Genomic DNA, 23,568 nt, shown 5'->3' on the forward strand with positions numbered 1-23,568 from the left:
ATACGTGTCTCTACACATAGCAGTTGCAATTACACAGAACAAAACACAATACAGGCCGTCTCCCCAAAGGTAGGGCAAATGGGCAATGCCCAAGTGGAGAATTCAGTTATACCCCACTGTTGCCACGTAACTGGTGAATGGAGTAGCTGCACAGCTGATGTACAAGTAATAAGTCACTCAGGAACAGCAATTGGCGGCAGGAAACCACATGTTACAGGTATCGACGTATATAAGGATGACTTGCCAGACATTCAAACCATATGCTCATACCATAGAACTGTTTAAACAGTGTAAGAGAGATAGTTACGAAAGTCCAGAATGATAACAAGGTATGTAGAACACTCGGTATGTAAGTGTATGTATAGCCTGTTATGTATTAATTATGTTAGTGTATGTATAGCCTGTTTTGTATTAATTAAAAGTGTCCGCAATGCATAAAGTAGGGAAAGGTATTATGTAGTGATGTCTTGCTGAGCATAGTAACGCTTGTAGAAGTTGTGTGTCCTGCAGTGGGCCACAAGGTAAACATCACAGACACCACAAGGGATGCTACATGAAGGCTTTAAACAGAACAATTCCATACCACCCGCCGTCAATGGTAGGGTATGTCCAACAAGTACGTGCCATAGCAGGGGATAGTATATGTTGATATACTGTCACAGTAGACATGTGTGTGGGCATATAACGACAATGACATGTCGAAGGTGGTCCCGCTGTGCAAGTATGCTTTGCATTATGGGATACTATATAAAATATGTGTAATGTACAGTATTGTAGGTAGATATGTCAGATATTCTACACAGCATAACAGGCATATCATGCATACCAAAGGTATCGTCTATTGGCATGTACAATATACAATAACAGGATACATATGGCTTGTAGTCACGGGACACTGTAATAGCATGAGAGCTAATCTAAATGGAAGGGCTACTCAATTAACCATGCACAAAGGACATGTAATAGCTTCACAGGTTCATAGTGGAGTACTATACAGTCTGGCAAGTCTGTGTAAGCACAACTACAGTGTTCACACCAGTGGCTCCTCTCTAGGGTAGTGTCCTGTCTGTGAACAGCAGAGCCATGTGTTACCTGCACCTCTGCACAGTACAGCCACTGCAGTGATCCCTGGCGTACATGTGTCTCCCATCCACCAAGTGAGGTATCACATGCACAGTGCTACTGAGTGTCCCTGCGTGATGTACATAGGAATCATGTTCCAAAGCATGGTGAGTGTCTGGTTTGGGAATGTAACCCTCATGCACATCCCACTCATCATTGCGTGTGTGCACATATCCATGAGCATGTTGCTCACAGTGACTTTTGCTTATGTTGCGTATGTGGAGTATATCCATGAATATTGTTGTGGACATGGGCCCTGTCTGTTCAGCAGAGGTCACCCCTGAGTATGTAGTATGCAAATGTGTACAGACGTGGTGTCCGTAGTTCTGCCACATACTTCAACCATCGGAGCTCAATAAATGTCATGGCATGTTAATGTTGTGGTATGTAAAGCCGTAGCTGTTGTGTAAGGTACACCCTAAATGGGGTGTTGTACCCTTGAATATGTGTATACATCTGGAGTTCAAAGGTACAATGGGTGCCTATGTTCCAGGTACAAACCCAGTACAGATAAGTGTGGCCACGTAGAAGGATATCCACGCTACAGTGGCAATATGGTTATCAAAGGAGTGGGTGCGACATACGTGTGTACTACGAGCATGTACAATGAGACATGTATGTAGGGGACTACCACCTATGTGATAGTGGGTGGATGGTGTAATGCAAAGGGGATGTTCATGCACCTTGTGTCATGCAGCTTGAGGACATGATATTGATATCAGGTATCCGTCACAGTGACACCCTTATGGAGGGGGTCAGTATCAGCTGGTGGATCAATCATGGTGCTTTGTATGCAGTTGTCTGTAAAGCTAGGCAGGGAAAGTCCCTCTGTGTTAGCCTGTACCCCAGGGAAGCATATACCGAACATGAGGGGCCCTATGACTGAGAACTGTGGTACGCCAAGTGTAACTGAAATACAGTAGGTACTATGATATGCTACCCTCATTGTGTGTGTCCTGTCCATGAGCCACTTTGCATAGCATCCTGAGACATAGGGGTCGATGTGCAGGTGGATGCATATGTTGTCAATACCAGAATGGAGAACGGTGCTGCAAGGCAATGAGAGGACAATGTAGGCTGTGTGGACCCTCTTACCGTCATCAACTACCCTGGTAACTGTATGAAAGGAGTCCACCAGGTGTAGGAGCCATGCTCTGGCCCTAACAAGTCCAACCTGGGTGGCATCAAAGGACCGGAGCCCACCAATGTCTCTGTGAATGACTTCCATGATGATGTGCCCCATAGCCTTGCAGAACAGTCCAGTCAGGTGTGTAGGGCAATAGTCCCCCTCGTGTATTGTGGCGCCACCTGTGTGGAGTGTGATAACTGTTGCTGTGTGCCATTCAGGGGCCACAATGTCTGATACAAGGCTATTACTAAACATGGTGGCCAAGTGGGGAGACATGTCGTTCAGAGGTTTGTGTAAATCACAGTCTGGGATGTTGGATGGTCACATGGGGCCAGTGTTCCAGGCCATATAGAGTGCAGGTTAGCACTGTGTAAGTGTGACTGCAGGGACACCACAATGTTCCTGCATGGATTGTGGCCCTGTAGGGAGTGAGAGGGTGTAATGTTAGCATTGAACCAATCCGCCAGCATGTTGCCAACATCACCTGGTTCTGTAATGTTCCTGAGTAACTGTTGTATGTCAGAGAAGATGTAGGTATTGCCATTGACCACTAATATACCTCCATAATGCCTTGTGGTACACCCTGGAATATGTCGCAGTAATGTTTACATAGCTAGTTTCAGAGTATGTGATGAGGGATCCTGTAGCCCTACTGAGGCTGACCAGTGAGCTACCCCACCCATGGGATTGTACTCCACTTTGCAACAGGCACCACCTGTTGTAAACTATGTCCATGGAACTGGACCCCCAGAGTGGCATCCATTATCTGGTGGGTACCATCATGGCTCTGTGTGGAATAGCATGATCCATGCAGTTGTGTAAGTGCTAATGAAGTGCACTGGGGTATGTTTCAACATTTGTATGTGCATTGTCCATCTGCACAGGTGTCATGACGTTAACTACTGCTGTCATAAGACGTCTGCAGTAGGCATTGTAGTACCCTTGTACTGTGTATGCCGTGAAGGGTGTGGTGCCGGGATGTGGATAACAAGGGTGATTAGCATATGTTCGGAATCCACCAATGAGGGGATAACCCCAGGTGTGGAACACCAGTCACATGATGGTAGTGTCCATGTCAAGGATATTGTTGGTCTTGGAGGTGGTGTGTATGGGTTGATCCAGCCGAGTGGAGGTTATGAATCCTGGACAGCTTTGGCCTAATGTGTCGGTACATGAGTGGCTATCCCAGTTAAGTGAGGGGTAGTGTCAGTCTCACATCAGTAGTACCTGTCTGAGCCTTACTGTTCAGTACACCAAGAAATGAGGTCTGGTAACCGTGGGGTATGTTATTGAATCCATAGCTTGTTACAATGTGTATAGCAGTTCTGGCCAAAGTTAGTTGCATGTGGAACACCTCTGATGCATTGTGCTAAGTAACTAGCCAGGATGTGTGCACAACATAGTGGAATATGGGAACACCTCAGCCATGGGTGTGTCGGTCCAGGTTACATGACTGAAAGGTATGGTCTGTGTATAACCTGTCATTGCAGGTGTGCTCTGTAGAGCCTAGAGGCAGGTCCCAGTCACTGCAGAGATATTGAAGTTGTCCATTATAAGGAGTGCCTTGCTTGTGTGCATCAGAGATGAAGATGTCAAACATTGCGTCACATGACCCCATGTTCTGCTTGTCTGTTCCCGTTCTGGTGGTGAATGTTGTTGGAAACTGTGCAAGACAGGCAGTATTGAAGCAGCAAGAGCCTTACATGTTATCAGTACTCCCAGGGCTGACAGGTGCAGGTCAGCTGTGCCAAGGCATTGTGTTTTGTTGACCATGTCAGTCAAAGCAGACAGATGCCTGTGGAATGACAGCAAAAGCATAGGCAACTGTTGAAGTGACACAGTCAGTCATTGTACAGTGGTATCAGGTCCGGATGAATGCATAATGCTCCCCAGGGCTAGGCCCATACCTTCAGGGCTACAAGACTGGTGAGCTATTGCATGTCCCTGCACATGTAGTCTGTGAAGTTGCATCTCAGGGCAGTCACACTAACATGGAGAATGACAGTCAAATTGTACCTGGTGAGGTGTGGCATGGGTGCATAGGTTATGTTGCAGAACCAGTTACCCGACAGCAAGATGTAAGCGACTATCGCCTTGTGTAGCCTGCTGAGTGGAACATCAGTGTGACCGCCTACAGAGTCACCTATGACAGGTGTGTTGTGTATGTTATAACACCGTATTGGCTGTATGTGATGTGCACACATGAGTCTGTGGGCTATAAGTTATTGTTGTTGTGTTTGGTGATGGGGGCTGCCTTTGGTGCCTGCACAGAGTATGGAGAGGTACTGCACAAGTTGTACCTGTATGTGTGGCCTGTGTTGGTGGAGATCTTGTGAGACTATGTGATGAGTGGGGTGTGTTGCGAATGTTACACATCCCCACATGATTGTCAGGTGCAGTCAGGGTTGGTGACAGCATTACCCCCAGCAGGGCTGCATATGTGCATCTCCCACAGGCTGTAGTGTCGTATGTTGGGAGGTGAGCATTGACTGTGCACATGAGACAATTGCTCTATTGCCACATGTACAACATATTCATCATATAGACAGGCAATAGCATTGGTACGTGACAGTTGGACATGCCTGTATATACAACCATGTCTCACAAGATATGTGAGTTACGTGTGTACAACAGCTGTTGTACTGTAAGCAAGCTGGAAATGTCAGGACAGACAGTGTACTTGTGAGAAATGGTGTGGAAAGGGTGCTATATTAATCAGTAACTCATGAAGTGCTCACAAGTTCTGCACAAGTGCTGAGCATGGAAATACAATGCAGATAGGGTGTTGGATAATATCAACCCACAAGTGGTGACGACAGTCATAATTGGTGGCACTGCACTATAACCCTGCTGAGTATGGTCTGCATGTCCATGAACCATTATCAATGTAGATGTTAGCAGTACAGATGTACATGACAGTACGGATGTTTGACTACATATACCTTCGTATGTCACAGGAGTGTTCTACCAGTGGCCTGTCGATAGAATCAACACTACAAAAGGTGCCAGAGTTACATGTGCATATCACACTAGTGCCAGCTACAGTAAAACAGGGTTAATGTGTTGTACTCCACCCTCATTGTAGCCCATAGTAAGGATGTGAATGGCCATGACCTATGAGCAATAGCTGTCTCAGTGTTGTGAACAACATACAGAATGGGCTTTGTGGGTGAGGTGTGTGACATATGTGCACATTCTGACGGATGATATCAGCATTGTCACTGCTAGGTGAATATCCCTGTACCCATTAACTACCACCTAGGCTGCGGTCAACATTATGGACACTGTGTAAGGGATGGTGCTGTGCAGTTCACCTCACTGAGTTGATGACGTCTCCAGGCCCCTTAGGTAGTCATACGTGGTACCCATGTCATGACAGGGTGCCATCCATGAGCATGGAGAGCATTGGACAGGCATACACAGCACTCGGGTGACCAATATTGGATCACATATCACCTTTAAGGGGTATTGGCCATGCATGGATGGGCGATACCAGCCTTCACAATCCTCACCTCTACTATGCAGCATGCTGTCTACCTTGCATAAAGACATGTGCTACACTATGATGTTGGACATGCTATATGTCCATATCCTGATCTGAAAGACATACATCATGGACAGCCACCGTCCTACTACTTGGATCGCCACATGCTGGACAGATCCCTGTGCCATACATGTGACATACTCCCGCCATACCATGCAACCCTGTCCATCAAAGCTGCACATGTCATCTCTGTCATACATGGTGTGATGGCCGTATGATAGATGTAGTATCAACTGTCTGGATCAGTAATGTGGCACTGATGCACCTTGAGGTGCCAAAATGGCTGTCGGATACAGCTAGGAAACCTTGCCCGCACATGCTATAGTTGATAACCATCCCTGCGAATGACATCCGACTAGCCATTGTCCCATGTCTATCACATGTGCAACACAGGCGAGCTGTGGCAGGATGTTGAACAGCTGTACAGTGCCGTGTAGATGTATATGGCAAAAAACATGCATGTAAAGGTTTCCATGCATATGTGTGCATTGTCACTGCTCAAGTCCATTAAGGCAGTGTATGTGTTGATATGTGACATATACACAGCATCAAGCTCAACAGCATTACCGTGGACACATCCAGGCATGTGCTGATAGGTAAGAACACCAGTGCAGGCAGACACACATGCCCACATCAAGACATCATTCACATGGAGTATGAACAATGTAATGAGGTGACACACATATATGGTGATGATATCCAATGCATAACGGGTGTTACATGTGTGTGACACAAACATGTCAGTTGTGTCACTGTCATGATAATTTGCAAAGATAACTGTGCAGATGTACTAGATTTACTAGAAATGTATGTGCAGCTGTATCTCTGTACATCTCTGATAATGTGACCTGTCACCATCATTATGTCTTACAGATAATGCTTCGTACACGCCTGCCAGCGTACAGCTGCCAGGAGGATGATGTCCTCATCCCGTACCTCCACGAGAACTACGAGGTGTTGTTCAGCCATGTGCCACAGCATGCCCAGCAGCGTGATGACCTGTGGCAGGATCTTTGCAGGAGGGTGAATGATGTGGGTGGCCATAACTGCACCTACCAGCAGGTGCACAGACACTGCATGGACTTGATATGACATGCAAAACAGCATGCCACTACAATCACCAGGGAGCAAGGTGGAACAGGTGGAGGGCCACCAACCCAGCCCCCACTCACGCACACCAAGGAGCTAATGGGCAGTCTGGGGACACCCTCATAACAGCATCCTCAAACACTAGCTGCCATCGTGGAGGTGGGTGTCTCCCAACCAATGAGCCTGGAGTTGCCTGGTATGTCACTACTGCACATATGGCTATTATATCTCATTTAGTTGCATGTGTCACTGTACATTATGTAATGTAACATCATATGCAAAGTATGTTTACACACATTTTGCATACTACAGTATACTACCCTGTGTATGCACACATGTGCATACTATATGCTATTGTACAGGCGAATGTGTTAACATGCACAGTGCACCCTGTGGATGTCATACAGTCATGGATAATGTTCAAACTGCTGTGTCACCCCTATACAGGTACCTCTGGTGTGCTGCACAGACATCAGTCCATTTAAGGTGAGACTGTCATAAGTATCAGGCATGTTAAAGCATAGATCTAGTCACCATGTGGCCAGTTAACACCTGTACACATGATGTTCAGTCCAGTCACTAAATACAGGTTGCATCACCCATCATTCACACTGGCCACCCATGTGCAATATATACAAATGAAATGATACACCAACATGAGACCACAGTATTTGTCATTGCTACATGTGTGGACAGCTGTGCATACAACGGTGGAGGTGTTGTACAATGTAGGCATATGTACTATACATTGGAACAACACGTGTGGTATGCAAACAGTACCACACAGTGAGCTGTGATATGGGCAGCCCACAGGAGTCGCCATTGTGTTATATGCCCCTGCAATGGGTGCACACATTGTGATGTGCCATCTGACATGTCCCAGACACATAGTGTTCTGGCTGCAATATTGTCACACTATCCCATAACCCATACCCCACATACCAAACATACAACCCGTTGTCTGCATAGCCCTGTGGATGGTGACATATCTGACATCTATGGGTGTATGTCATATGGGACAACACAGACATGTGAGATTGATGGCCATCACACACATTTGGCCAACACATGTGCACACATGGCCATGGGGGATGGCCTGAGACATGTAGCCACACAGTAGATATGATGTGTATACACCCTGTTGCACATTGTCCGCACATGGTCCAATTATAGCCTTAGTTGAGTGATTATACAGTTGATGTGGTACACTGGCTATCCTAAAAGCCTGTGCACAGCTAGTGGAGGTGTCACTGAAGTCTATCATATAAGATGTGTTGAACATCACGACTGTGTCATAGCTTGACAGTAGTCACCTCTACAGCTTCCACAGACATTGACATAACATCAGGCCAAAGATACTGTACATTTCCCTTGCTGCTGTAGGACATCACCGTTAGCTGTGCACCTCATGTGTGTGGTACATCAATGTCGTGTGGGACATGGTGAATTGACAAGTCTGCTATGTGTGGACATGGTTGCCAGGCAGCTAAGACTCTGTAGTAGTTGTGCAGGGGTGTCATCTGTAGGTCCTCCAGTGACCTGTCACATGACACACCATGGTTTGTTGTGTATACACCTCAGCATCATGGGTCACCATCCACAGTTATGTCATGGGTATGCATGCAGTTATGGCTATGCAATGTGTACATATTATGCACTGTATAGCAATATAGATGCCTCATGATGCCATGCAATGGCACAGTGTCTGTAGCTCACACTGTATACCAATGTAGATGGCTCACACTACCCTTCCATGCTCATGCACATTTGCTAAACATGCATTTTATCTGTAGGGCATACAGACAACACCACAATGTGATGCCCATTACGATGCTGTACATGTGTCAGGACACCATTGTGTCAGACATGTATGCATGTTAATGCACACGTCAGCAGATTACATGTCAAGGTCACGTCAGCCATGTGTACTGTTATCCTGTTCTGGTCCACATGGTGTATCACGGGGATGCATGCATACTACCATTATTGTGTGAACTGCATGGCTACTGATATGACACCTGCTTGCTGTAGTGTGCACCCCAGGGAGGTATGCTAAGTAACTCTATTAATGTCTGAGCTGCATGCCATCTGCTGTATCACAGGCATGCTGCATGCCGTCTGTCACATCACATGCATGGTGTGTGTGTGTCTGTGTGTGTGTGTGTGTGTGTGTGTGTGTGTGTGTGTGTGTGTGTGTGTGTCTGTGTGTGTCTGTGTGTGTGTGTGTGTGTGTCTATTGTAATTTAGTCTTTCTTTACATTCACAGGTGATGTAGGTGCGTTACCCTCCTGCAGTCCATCTGATGTTAGTGTCCCCACAGATACTAGCAGTGATGAACATATGCATGAGGTACAGGCAGGGCTGTCAGGGGCAGAATCTGTGCCAATGGTTGCCATCCCAGCTATGTCCCCCTCTTCCCCGCACATAGTTCTGCTGCCAACACATACCACATCACCAGTGGCCATAGAGGAAGGACAGTCAGCGTCTGTTAGCATGGAACAGGAACGTGTGGTGGCTACAGAAGGTGTGTCTCCACACCATGGTGTCAGTGTAATGACTGCAGATGTGCCACACAGGCATGTGGCCAGTGCTGCTCGTAGGAGGACCTCTAGCAGACATGCACCTGCAGGACAGAGTGCAGCAGCTGGTATCACCAGACGCATGTTCTAGACTGTAATGGTGGCAGAGACACGTGCTGAACAGCAGAACAGAGAAGGGCAGAGGCTGCAGAGGGCTGCTATCCATACCCTAAACAACAACATCCAGGCATTGGCAAATGCTCAACAGCAGATTGCTGATGTTCTGGACAGGCGATTGGGTGACATGGTCGGAATCCTTGACCGTGGCATGGCAATCCACAAGTGTGAGCTGTCTGTGCTGGAACATCTGGTAGGAGTGAGGTGTAGGCCACGTGGACGTAGGCCAGCTACACCACCCAGTGCAGGTCAACATGAGCATGCCACCTCACATGCCTGCTCCCATAGTGCTGGTAACAGTAGCAGTGCAGCTGGTGCTGCGCTGTCCACACCTGGACATAGCAGGCCATGTGGACGTGGCCCTGGACGTACCCAGCGGGGACACGGTTCCAGTGAACATGTTTTGTCGGACAGTAGCCAATCTGTACCTCCGCCTGGTAGTGCCCGTGCAACCCCTGGCAGGCACAGGTCACGTGGTCATGGCCAGACACAGTGAGCTGTACAACCTGGTCTGTACAATCTGGAGCTGTCAATAATACCCCTGTGTAGGCTTCATGAAAGGCAGAACTGTGTGCACACACACACGCACACAGTGAACACATCTGTTGGGCACCACAACACCCACATGCATACTGAACTGACATGTCCAATCATATCACCGGCCCTTACCCACACACATGATGTCATCCATTGGTGCAGCCTATGCCCCTGGCAAACATTATCACCCTGTGCATATGATGAAGCCTGTGCTGCATCCCTGTCATCCACACCATCGGTGCAGGGACATGCTCAAATGGTCTGATGCACAGGGTGAACAGAATAGTGAGAGAAGTGTATAATACATTAGTTGTGTACTGTTAACGCGCACCAGACATACCATGTAGTACAGGTTTAGCAGGCATTGTTATATGTTCACAGTGTGTGTCTTGGTAACAACAGTAACAACATGTTGGTAATGATGCCCTGGTTCCCTCCTTATGGTCTACTTGCATGTGCCTACAGGTAGCAGTGTTTGCAGTCTCCCATGTGTAACTGTGGAGTACTCACAGGCACGTATGGCAATATCAGCATGCTATACATAGCCTCAACCTGACTGTTGGAAAGGCTAACATACCACAGATGTCCACACATATACTGATCCAGAAGCATATGGGCAGTTTAATAGGCTACAGTGGCTAGAGATGTGACATCCATACCAAGTCACATCACAGGTATGTTGACATGGTGCAGGGGTTGTACACAGTGGTCTGGCTGATGATAACATTAGAGGACACTTGATAGCATGAGGCCTCACTGTGTAGCAGTATTACCCTGTCACATTACAGCAACATGCCCACACTCACGGGGTCGACAACACTATAATGCACACCCCATAGTGTTGAAGTGGGGACCCCTGCCTATGTGGTCATCACCCTCACAGTACTGTGCACCCGCATGATGCGACACAAAGTAAGAACATGTACAGGTAGCCAGTACGGCTGAGACCGATGGCATCAACAGGGTAGCAGACTGCATCACCATGAGGGGTTAGGGATCCTGTGTGTTCTGTATGGTAGCATACACCCTCACTCCGTGCACCAGACAGCCATACATACACACACACACACACACACACACACACACACACACACACACACACACACTGTGGAGACCACAAATGTCATACACATACGGATAACTGATGTGTGTGATACACACACCACCCCTGCCTACGTCATGCTTTCCACACTGCAGTATGTACAGATCTCTACAACAGTGTACAGGGGTGTGTAACAATTGGAATGTATTCCCCACCATATGTGGCATATATGGTGACACAAGCAAACACACATGGCAGTACTGTGAATGTTACACCTGCTATATGATGATACGTCTGACAGACATGCAGCAGTATTGGCCGCATTATGTGTACCAACGCTACGTCTGGCAATTGTGCTGCTATATGCACACGGGAGGATGTAAGTGTTACAGGTGTCAAGTGACGTACAGTCAGTAACACCTGACCGCTGTGTAGGTTTTATGTCTTCACCATCAAGTAACAGTAACATAGCGTACTGTTTGCACATGTAATAGTAGGATGGCTTGTGACACACCTGTGAGCCATCGCTGGCAAACATCTATCTGCACAGGTGGATCACCACTTTATGTACAAATCCATCCATACCTGATGTACATCCTACCGTACTGTCGGTATATCACCATATACACGTGTCAATGATGGGGCTGCATTGCAACTGCATGTTGTAGTTAGGCACAGATGAGTTACATACATCAGCTACTACACATGCATGGTAGCTGCATGTGCATTACAAGTTGTACATGTGTGTTGGTCCTACATGCCTGTCATGTAGCCATGTTGGTATGCATTGCAATTGGTGGACATGTGTGATGACATACATAACACATGGACTGTTGTATGATATGATGGGTGTCATGGGTAACTAGTACAGAGGGAATGTGTCCTCGGTCAACATTGCTACCTCATGTACTGTTAGCATTCAACAGCCATGGACCCACCTTCCATTTGCGTGCGTGTGATTGCAGTAGCCACTTGCCTGCACGGAGGACAGAAAAAGCTATGCTACGTACATGTGTGTTGTGTGTGTGGTCCATGCACATATCCACTGCGATTACATGCATGTCATATCCAAACATGTGTGTTCTTGGGTGTACAGCGACAGTCATCTGTCACAGCTGTGTAAGACCCAGGGCCCATGGTATGTGTAGAGCTGACCTGGTTATTACAGTGGAATCATTGCAATGCATAACACATGATGGAACCCTGCCGGTACATGTGTAGTCTGCACAGTTGCTGTAGACCTATGTACAGTTCACTGGTCATGAGTCACACAGTGTTCTGGTAATGTATGGCTGTGTATTGCTGGTCCAATGACATGGTGATGTCTGAGGGCTACATTGTAGACTGCGGTGTGTACCTCTGTGATCTGCACATGAGACATCTGTGATGGCTCCTGAGTGTGTACTGATCAGTACATGTGAGTGGCCTTCATGTACGTGGGGACAGTAACACCATACTGTGCCCTTCCGTGTTTAGAATCTGTGTGCACGCAAGATGGCCCTTTGCAACTGCTGTGTGAGCATGCCCAGTACACCGTTGTGTAGATGGACACACAGTACATTCCAAACTGCTCCCTTCTGTGTTTAGAATCCATGTGCATGCAAGACGCCAAACCATGCCCTTCTGTGTTTAGAATCCGTCTGTATGCAAGATGGCCCTTTGCAACTGCTAAATGTGTGAGCATGCCCAGTATGCCATTGTGTAGATGGACACACAGTACATTCCAAACTGCGCCCTTCTGTGTTTAGAATCCATGTGCAAGCAAGACGCCAAACCACGCCCTTCTGTGTTTAGAATCCATGTGCATGCAAGATGGCCCTTTGCAACTGCTAAGTGTGTGAGCATGCCCAGTACGCCGTTGTGTAGATGGACACACAGTACATTCCAAACGGACGTGTGATACTAAGCGTGTGGGCATGCCCAGTGACACCTTGTGTCGGTGATGTGCCTCTGTGTATGGGCATGGCCATTGACATCCTGTATAGCGATGGTGGTCATCCAGGCAACAGATGTCCATTTACAATGTCACGATGGATGCCTACATTGAATAAACTAGTTGACTGTCTTGAAGGGTGTACTGTCTGTGGTGTGTCCCGTACCCATGTAGTGTTGTTGTAGTGCTCCGTAGATATTCAGTTGCCCCGATCACACCACTGCCATGTGTGTGTCTACGTCTACCTTGGGACAGTAATATGCTTGCAGACTGCTCACTCTCTATACATTCCCTATCGGCATCTCTGCCTTTGCGGATGATGTTACCCACGTAGAAGTATGCCTCTGGGTGTGCTGTGTTCAGTAATCTTGGTAGCGCGTTCTGTAACTGCATATTGCTGTAGTGTGATAAGGTAGTTAGGTGTATGTTCAACCCCTAGCCCTGCCAGGTGTGTATGTGTGTGTGTGTGAGTGTGTGTGTGTGTGTGTGTGTGTGTGTGTGTGTGTGTGTGTGTGTGTGGTGTGTGTGTGTGTGTGTGTGTGTGTGTGTGTGTGTGTGTGTGTGTGTGTGTGTGTGTGTGTGTGTGTGTGTGTGTGTGTGTGCGTGTGTGTGTGTGTGTGTGTTTCCAGTTGCCTGGGGACAGAGTAATGCTTTTAGATGGCTCACACCACATACATTCCCTATCGGTGTCTTTGCCTTTGCGGATAATGTCACCCATCTAGAAGTATGCCTCTGGGAGTGCTGTGTTCAGAAATCTCAGTAGCGCGTTCTGTAACTGCGTAATGCTGTAGTGTGATAAGGTAGTTAGGTGTATGTTCGACTCCCAGCCCTGCCAGGTGTGTGCCTGTGTGTGTGTGTGTGTGTGTGTGTGTGTGTGTGTGTGTGTGTGTATGTGTTTCCAGCTGCCTGGGGACAGAGTAATGCTTTTAGATGACTCACACCACATACATTCCCTATCAGAGTCTTTGCCTTTGCGGATGATGTCACCCACCTAGAAGTATGCCTTTGGGAGTGCTGTGTTCAGTAATCTCGGTAGCGCATTCTGTAACTGCGTAATGCTGTAGTGTGATAAGGTAGTTAGGTGTATGTTCAGCTCCCAGCCCTGCCAGGTGTGTGCCTATGTGTGTGTGTGTGTGTTTCCAGCTGCCTGGGGACAGAGTAATGCTTTTAGATGGCTTAAACTGCATACATTCCCTATCTGCGTCTTTGCGGATGATGTCACCCACCTAGAAGTATGCCTCTGGGAGTGCTGTGTTCAGTAATCTGTAGTGTTCTGTAGTGTGATAAGGTAGTTAGGTGTATGTTCGACTCCCAGCCCTGCCAAGTGTGTGTGTGTGTGTGTGTGTGTGTGTGTGTGTGTGTGTGTGTGTGTGTGTTTCCAGCTGCCTGGGGACAGAGTAATGCTTTTAGACAGCTCACACCACATACATTCCCTATCGGCGTCTTTGCCTTTGCCGATGATGTCACCCACCTAGAAGTATGCCTCTGGGAGTGCTGTGTTCAGTAATCTCGGTAGCGCGTTCTGTAACTGCGTAATGCTGTAGTGTGATAAGGTAGTTAGGTGTATGTTCAACCCCCAACCCTGCCAGGTGTGTGCCTGTGTGTGTGTGTGTGCTTCCAGCTGCCTGGGGATAGAGTAATGCTTTTAGACGGCTCACATCACATACATTCCCTATCGGCGTCTTTGCCTTTGCGGATGATGTCATCCACCTAGAAGTATGCCTGTGGGAGTGTGGTGATGCCTGTACTCGGTAGCGCATTCTGTTACTGCATAATGCTGTAGTGTGGTAGACTAGACAGGTAGATGCTCGATTCCAGGGCATGTCAGGTGTGTGTTTGGCAGTTATACCGTATGTGTTGGTATCTGTGGGTGGCTAGCTGCAGGATGTGTCCAGTTTTTTTTGTTGCTGACCTATTTAATGTCCACAGCCTGCATATTCTGCCTAGACACTGGGTTATCAACACATACAGTCGCCAATAGGTCTGGTGAGTAACTGTCAGCAGCCCTACTCTTACCCTTGCTACGGTCTGACCCGTGTGATGCAACATAACACACGTGCCTTGATATTGACAACACTACATGATGCAGGTGGCACATGTGGTTTCCTTTCGATTCCTGTCTAATGCATTGCTGTCATGTGGTTCGCTGTTGTGACATAGATGCCATATCTACATATGTGTACATGTATATGTGTGTATGTATATATATATATATATGTCCATGTATATATGTCTACAAATAATATATGTGATATATGTAGATGTAGAGGTGGACATAGATGTGAAAATATGTCTGGGGACTTCAGCACTATTGACTATTTGTGCAGGATGATCTGTACGTGATAACCTCTGATCTATGTATATCTGCCATGGCGTGGTGTTAATGCACATCGTCTGTGGTGTGCAGGGCCACGGGTTGTTGTCATGTCGACACCGGTTATTTTGTTGCTGGGAAGACCATGGGACATTGAATATGGTGATGGTAAGGCACCTGTTGCCAGTTGTGTGTTGATCTGAGATACACTGAGCAGTGGTTAATATGTTGGAGGTTCAGTATGGGTCATATAACTATTCATTAGAAGACTATACTATGCAGATGAGGTTGATTATGGTGTATCACATTTATCACCAGGGTGTGCTGCTGGTCCCTGGAGTGTATGTGTATAGTCAGCCAGGTGCAGGTCTCGCATATAGTTGATAGCATGGGAGGGGGGTCAGGCATATTGTACGTACATTCCAGAACTTTGCCTCAGGAGTGCTCCTGCCTTAGTAAACCTAAGCTAGGGGTGTGTCTATACCTGCCTGGTGACGTTGGGAGGGATGACAGCAGTGGTGGGGTAGTCAGGGTGTCCAGGCTGCACAAACAGGTGTTGATCAGCACAATCAGCTGATGACATGGCCAGCCTGCACAAGAACAGTACACTAATGCGAGCAAGCAGCATACACATGTTTCATCCACACTCTACACCACTGGTGTATACCTGCAGGGACATTTCACAACACATTCCAACCAAATGACATGGGCTGCTGCAGGCAACATATACCAACATGTGCAGGGGGCTGGGGCAGTGCGGATGTGTATGCTGCCGAACAACCCTTACTGGGGTGACATAAGACTTTATTGACCGAGGGTGACTTACCAGGGTCTACACGGGCTGCGGATGTTGGAGCAATATGGGGTGGACAGAGACCTCCTACAGCAGCTTGTTGACCTGTGCCTAACACATCACACAGGCCGAGGGGAACGCATCACAGTGGATACCATGAGATGTGTTGTCCTAAGTGTACTAGCCACAGGTACCTCACACAGCACAACTGGGGATATCATGGGTATCTCATAGGCATCTGCATCCAGAGTATTGCACCACTTCACAGATGCCATGTCAACACATGCTAGTGAGCACGTACAGGTCCTCCACATACGTGATTAGTTGACCAGCAATATGAATCTGTTCCACCACATGGATGAGTACCCTGGGGTACTGGGTGCTATAGCCTGCACACGTAGCAGCACCCAGGGAGCAGGGTAGGGCCTTCAGTCAGTGCAGGGGCATACCCTCCAACAGCTAGGCCCTATGCGATGGCCAGGGCATGAATTTGAATGTATGTGCTGTCTGCCCTGCAAGCTGTGATGTGTCCGATATATGGCATCTGACACAGCTGTAGCACACCAATGCCTATGTGGGCATCCCCTACAGTCTCCCAGTGGGGATGCTAGGTAAAAACTGGTGTAGTGGCTTAAAACACCCATCAGCAATGCACACACACCTGAACACTCACACCATACTGAGGCGGATGCACAGGCAAGACATATAGATGTGCATGTGTTTGGGATGCTCGGTTCACAGTTCTGGTATCCGGACACATCTGTAGGGGCTCTGCAGTATTCACAAGCTACATGCATACATGTTGTTATGTTATTTGCTATGCTACACAATGTTAGCCTGCAGTAACAGTTGCAGCAGAAACAACATGGGGCAGGGCCACACAGCTCAACACCACTGCCAAGGCCTGTACAGGCACAGTGTGACTTGGTGAAGGAACTACCTGTGTAGGGCAGTCTGCGACAGCCCGTGCACAGTATGACCTGCCCTTGGCAAAGAGGCATCACACGGCATATGCGCTGACACAGTAGGTACTCACAGATTTCCTCACTGACCTGCACACAGTACAATGGATGCCAAACATGACAGTACCTGTGCTCGGCCATGTATGGGAGGTGCACTGTGTGCATCCGACATAGTCAGCACTCCAGCACCGTCCTCAAGTCTGTAACACAACCAGGGTATGTCTATTGACCTAACAAGTGGCGGTTGTATTAGAATGTGTACTTACCCATTGCTCTGGTATGTATGTGAGCATACAAGTGACTGTGGTGGCCACATGTTAGGGCAGCAGACAGTACACATCCATAGTGGCACCATGACCTCTGTAGCACATACAGGGGTCACAATGGTAGCCTGTAGTACACAGGGTGTCCTACCCACTTCAGATTATAGGCTGACCATCATGTGTGTCCATACAGCCCACACACGTTCCATGCAGCTGGACAGATGTGGACCAATACAGACAAATGATATACGATGGCCTATGGATATGCCCAATGACTGACCCCAACCCTGTATGACACACACAGACGACAGCAGGTCAGGCTGTTTGATGTAGGATGTGTAATAGGACGTCCAACACCACTGTGCTGGTAATTAATGCTGGGAACTGACGCCCTGGTATCCCTCCAACCAGCAATTTAGGTAGGTCCACACACTGACATGGAGTACCCGGCAGACCAGTACAGTAGCGGCAGATGTGTACAACTGTTGGCTGTGCCCCCCCGTCACATCTACACATGTGAGAGTCATGTGCACCACCCACGGTGCTGTGTAGGACTGCGGTTGCATGTCCCCCCACGCTATACAGACATGTAGCAGCTGTCAATGCCACATGACCATTAACTACCCTGCAGACACAGCATGTCACCTGTCTGTGTAGAACGGAGGGGTCAGCAACACAGTACTATCTGGACATGTGACACATGCAATACAGTTGACCATACTTTGCATGCTCACACACATGATGGTATTGCCAGTCTACAACGTGTGCAACAGTCATACTGGGCATGCTCATACACTGAAACACAGGATGGCCAGGCATGCACACACCAGTGGTCCGGACATATCTGCCAGTACATTGCTATACTGTTGGATGTCTGCACTGTATGGTGTTTGTGGTCTATTGTCTGTACATATGCCATGGTCTATTGTTCATTCACATGAGCTATGTGCACAGGGTACGTCTACCATCACGTGTATAGACTGGTTCTTTGTTTGTGGACAGGCCGACACCTTTGGATACAAACCGCTAAGGCACAGTCCAGCAGGTAGGAGCTATTGTGCGTGGGTTTGCACAGTGTTAAGCACTGCTGACCTCTGGTCACAGCACCTTATACACGTTTACACTCCACATTTCTTTGACAGGGCACTACCGGCATACTGGTAGACAAACACGCTTACAGCAGCTCTCCGACATTTCTGCTTACATTTGTCACTCACGCTGGCTCAGTGTGATCCCTTGTGATGTGTTTTACATTGGACTACATGACTACAGTATCAGGTATGTGTAACCATTTTGCGCAGGACTGTAGGACTCGGCCTGTCCAGTGACATAATCATATTATATGCGTGTTTCTCATATGATCTGCTCCCATCTGCCTGATACATGGGAACCAATACTCTGCAATGCTGACATGTGACTTGAGTTTGTTAACGCAGCTGTCTGCCGAGTCATGCTACCGCATACCAACTGCACGTTGACCACCTTTCAGATTGCACGATGGGAGACAGTAGGAGTGACACCTTTTCCACTTTGCATGGGACAGTCCCTCATCACACATCACATGTGACAATACCAGAACTCTCCACCAATCGGGGACACATTTCCGCAGAATCAGGGACAGGTCATGAAAAACAGGGACACATTTACAGAAGTAATGCTATTAACTTGACACATTGACAGAATCAGAGCATATGACATAATATACATATTCTGACGTAACAGTTGTATGTAACTCTTACTTATTGTCATTAGTCAGTAAGTGTAATTCACCACCTTTCCTTCAACAGCCACTACATTTAGGAGGGATTAAGAGGGACACAGTTAGACTTTCAGTCAAACTCAGGGACGTACCTGACATTCAGGGATGGTTGAGTGGTATGGACAATACTCTAGCCATTGCAACTGTCCTGATTAGGGGACCTTCTCATGTTGTAGGTGTCTGTACTGGTTGCTTGTTACAAGTCTTGTATACATGACACGTCGATATGTCATATGTAGTAGCATAAGCAACTATACTGCTGCTAGACTATGCTTTGATTTGCTCCGATATGTATATTTCTGTACTATGCATGGCTGTAAGTATGTTCTGCCCTGGTACATCTGACAGTTCTACAGACCAGGTTCCACTTTGGCCATTCAGACTGGTAGCAGCCCTATAGACCCTATATGTAGAGCTATCACATGTGTCGAGGCAACACATACCCACAGCATACCTCTCAACTGTCCCTGATTTTCAGGGCCGTCCCTGATTTTGGATCATATTTTAACTCTGACCCTCTTAATCCCTCCTAAAACTAGTGATGTTTGGAGGAAAGGTGGTGAATTACACTTAATGAATAATGACAATAAGTAAGAGTTACAAACTTCTTTAACTTCAGAAAATGTGTATTAATTCATATGCTCTGACTCTGTCAATGTTTCCAGTTAATAGCTCTAATATTTTAAATGTGTCCCTGATTGTCCTTATGGTTTCTTGACTTATCCGTGATTCTGTTGAAATTTGTCCCCAACTGGTTGAGAGGTCTGAGACACAGCCAGTAGTACACAGACCTCCACGGTTTGCATACATTAAGGTTATTCATGTAGCATTATAATTGATAATACTGTTTCCTATTACATGTAGCTGTTACTGATACAACAAATTGATGTCTGATACCACTACACACACTATATAGCCTCCATTCCCGAACTCACAGGCCCAGACCTCTCAACCAATTGGGGACAAATTTCAACAGAATCAGGGACAAGTCAGGAACAAACAGGGACAATCAGGGACACTTTTAAAATATTAGTGCTATTAACTTGATACATTGACAGAATCAGAGCATATGAATTAATACACATTTTCTGAAGTAAAAGAAGTTTGTAACTCTTAATTATTGTCATTATTCATTAAGTGTAATTCACCACCTTTCCTCCAAAAGTCACTAGTTTTAGGAGGGATTAAGAGGGACAGAGTTAAAATGTGAGTCGAAATCAGGGACAGTTGAGAGGTATGCACAGGCCATGTACCATAACTGTCATTTTGCAAGACATAACTGCCCAGACGGGTGTGTCCTTCGCAGGTGTACGGGTGTTTAACCTCTTCTATTATGCTATCATCTACATGAAGTGGTCAGCAACTTATGCACTTTCAGTCAGTAGCAGAACTCGCATACCAATGGGTGTGACTGAACACCGTATCAGGAACAATGCATAACACCCTGTGGGACACATTTAGATGATTGGTTCTATTAACCAGACACATTCACAGTCACAGAACATATGTATTCATTTACATTTGTCGAGGTACATGCTGCTTATGACTCATACATGTTGTCATCTGTCATTACCTGTATTCCGCCACCTGTTCACCTAATATCAGTAGTTCTGGCAGTGTTTCTTTGGACTTTGTTACATTCTGATACATAACTATGGACGTCCATGCTACTCGGATACACGGCACTGTGTAGGTCTCTATGTATTCCCCGATGGTTTACAAACTATCCGGTAGATGTGCTCTTCAGGTTTGGGAGGTGTAGGCGTATGCTATGCCCACATAGGAATATTAATGACTTCCACTGGGCAGCCCCTACTACATCTCTGCCAACCAGCACCTGCACACTTAAGCTCATTAATGCATACCCATGGTCCACCTACCTGGAACCCCTCTACAGCAGTCGTGACAAATACTTACTGCGAGTGCAGTTGGGGTATGAGCACACCCCTACACATTGCCGACTCTCCCCATCTCAGGACACATGTCGTACGTTTTGTCAACCCATGTATTATCACACTGGCACAACCTACTGTTCCATGTACACCTACATCCTGCTCGTATTAGTGTTGGCAGATTCTTTCATACCTGACATTTTGGGGTCCCGCAAGGGACACTGTTATCCATGTTTACAGTGTAAACTTTGCAGAACTCTCCCACTGGTCCTTTCCTACCAGTGTTTTGGACAGCGGCAGTGTATTGATCTGTATTGCCTGTCTGTATGTCTGTCCGGCCTAGCTGGGCGATGTGGGGGTACAACGCTTCTTTATTGGACCTCCCAGTCACAAATGCCCGGGCTGTAAATATGTTACCCGTAATTGCTGTGAAGTAACCTATTTATGTGAATGTGTATATCTACACTGACATATAGTTTGTTTTGTATGTATGTGTATATATCACTAACTGTTGTTTGTGTATATCTATCTATCTATATATCCTTAGTATATCCTTGTGTGTGTGTATATATATATATATATATATATATATATATATATATATATATATATATATATATATATATGTCCGTATGGATATATATGTGTATGTAAATTATTATAGCTATGTGTATATATATATATATATGTACCTCTGTGTGTCCGTTAACCTATACATTTCCCAGACATGGACACTTACACATGCGTATTGGTTTAATCCCTGCTTCAACAGCATACTATTGCCTTAGTCATTCTGACACCACACTTCACTCCAGTGAACTTGTGCTCAGTATATTGCAATATTGCACATTATTATGCAGCGGACAGATGTCGCAGAGGTTTTTCATGTCTGGGGTGCCACTGCTAGCTGGGTTGTGATAGTGTCATTTGACCTATTCCTCGTATGCAGCCTATAATTCCTGCTACTGTGTTTGTTTCTGTACACATTCATATTATTACTGTTGATAGGATGTGTGTTTGTGTTACTGTGACTGTACATCGACAAATTGTTGTCTTCATGTAGTTGTGTCTTTCTGCTTTTCCCGGTTTGGGGTTGTCACAGCAGTACTCCATTCCTCTCATTGGTGACGATAGGTTTTATGTGCCGTGCTGCCAGATCTGACGCACAACGTCCGACAGTGATACGCCCATTCATGCATGTCTCCACACAAACGACGCTCTATCTGGGAATTGCAACTATGTACTAGTTAGGGTTACCACCTGTCCCACTTTGTGAGGGACAGTCCCTCTTGGGCAGTTGTGTCCCAAGTAAAACACTGAAAAATGGTAGATGTCCTGAGATTATTGTACCTAAAATATTTCCTAAGTTTTCTTTCATGGTTTCATAAACTTATTTTTTCTCTGAAACACCTAAATGTTATATGAAATAGCTTTTATTTTGGCAGAAAGGTGAAGTTCTATCATTTGTACTGGTCATGGGTATGTTTTGTCCTGATAATCTGACATTTCTACAGTAAATGTCCCACTTTGAGCATTTGAAAAGGTGGTAACCCTAGTGCTAGCTGACCTCCACGGGCCGCTCCATTGCACCCGGTGCAACATACCCTATCACTCCTGTGTCCATACTAGCATATCCATGGCTTCTCCTGCACACCCATGTTGAGTTTCCCCGCATAACAGACATTATACACCTGATATCGCAGCCATGACACACCTTTACACATTGCCCTGTCATGAGCGTTGGGGCTCTACACACATTTTGTACCACCTCGTGCATTCACAGGCTCACCATCCATTCATATTTGCACATACGTGCCTTTCCTGGTGTTATGGCTTACAAACAATTTGCGGGTTACAAGTGTAGGTGGCCGCAACATGTCCTACATTCCATCTGTTTACAATGTTGACATAGCACTTCAACAATGTTATGGCCACTGGTATAGCCCTGCCTCTGGTGTGGAGAGGTGCTCTACCCACACTTGTGCAGCTTTATGTGACATATGCTGTGAGCACTTCATAATTCCTACCTTGCTCTGGATTCCCTTCACAACCCTTAGGTTTGCTTTTTTCAGCATTCTTAACATATATATATATATATATATATATATATATATATATATACAGGCCATATGATCGACACTCATTTGGTCCCCAATGTTGTGCCACCTGGAGTTGATATATATAGTTAGGTGTGTGGGGCACAGCCCATTATTAGGCAAAGCCCCACATAAACTGCTTCTCAACCAAATGAACTGTCGACCAAATGAGTGTTTATCATATGGCCTGTCGACCATGTAATAGGGATATATATATATATATATATATATATATATATGTATGTATATATATATATATATATATATATATATATATATAGATATGTAGCTATATAATTGCATATTTCTGTTATGTCTGTGGATATTTATCTATACACACATCTATCTAACTATATATATATATATATATATATATATATATATATATATATATATA

The sequence above is a fragment of the Protopterus annectens genome, chromosome 9.part0 (genome assembly GCF_019279795.1).
Source record: "Protopterus annectens isolate FY-2018-M chromosome 9.part0, PAN1.0, whole genome shotgun sequence".
Classification (NCBI taxonomy): Eukaryota; Metazoa; Chordata; order Ceratodontiformes; family Protopteridae; genus Protopterus; species Protopterus annectens.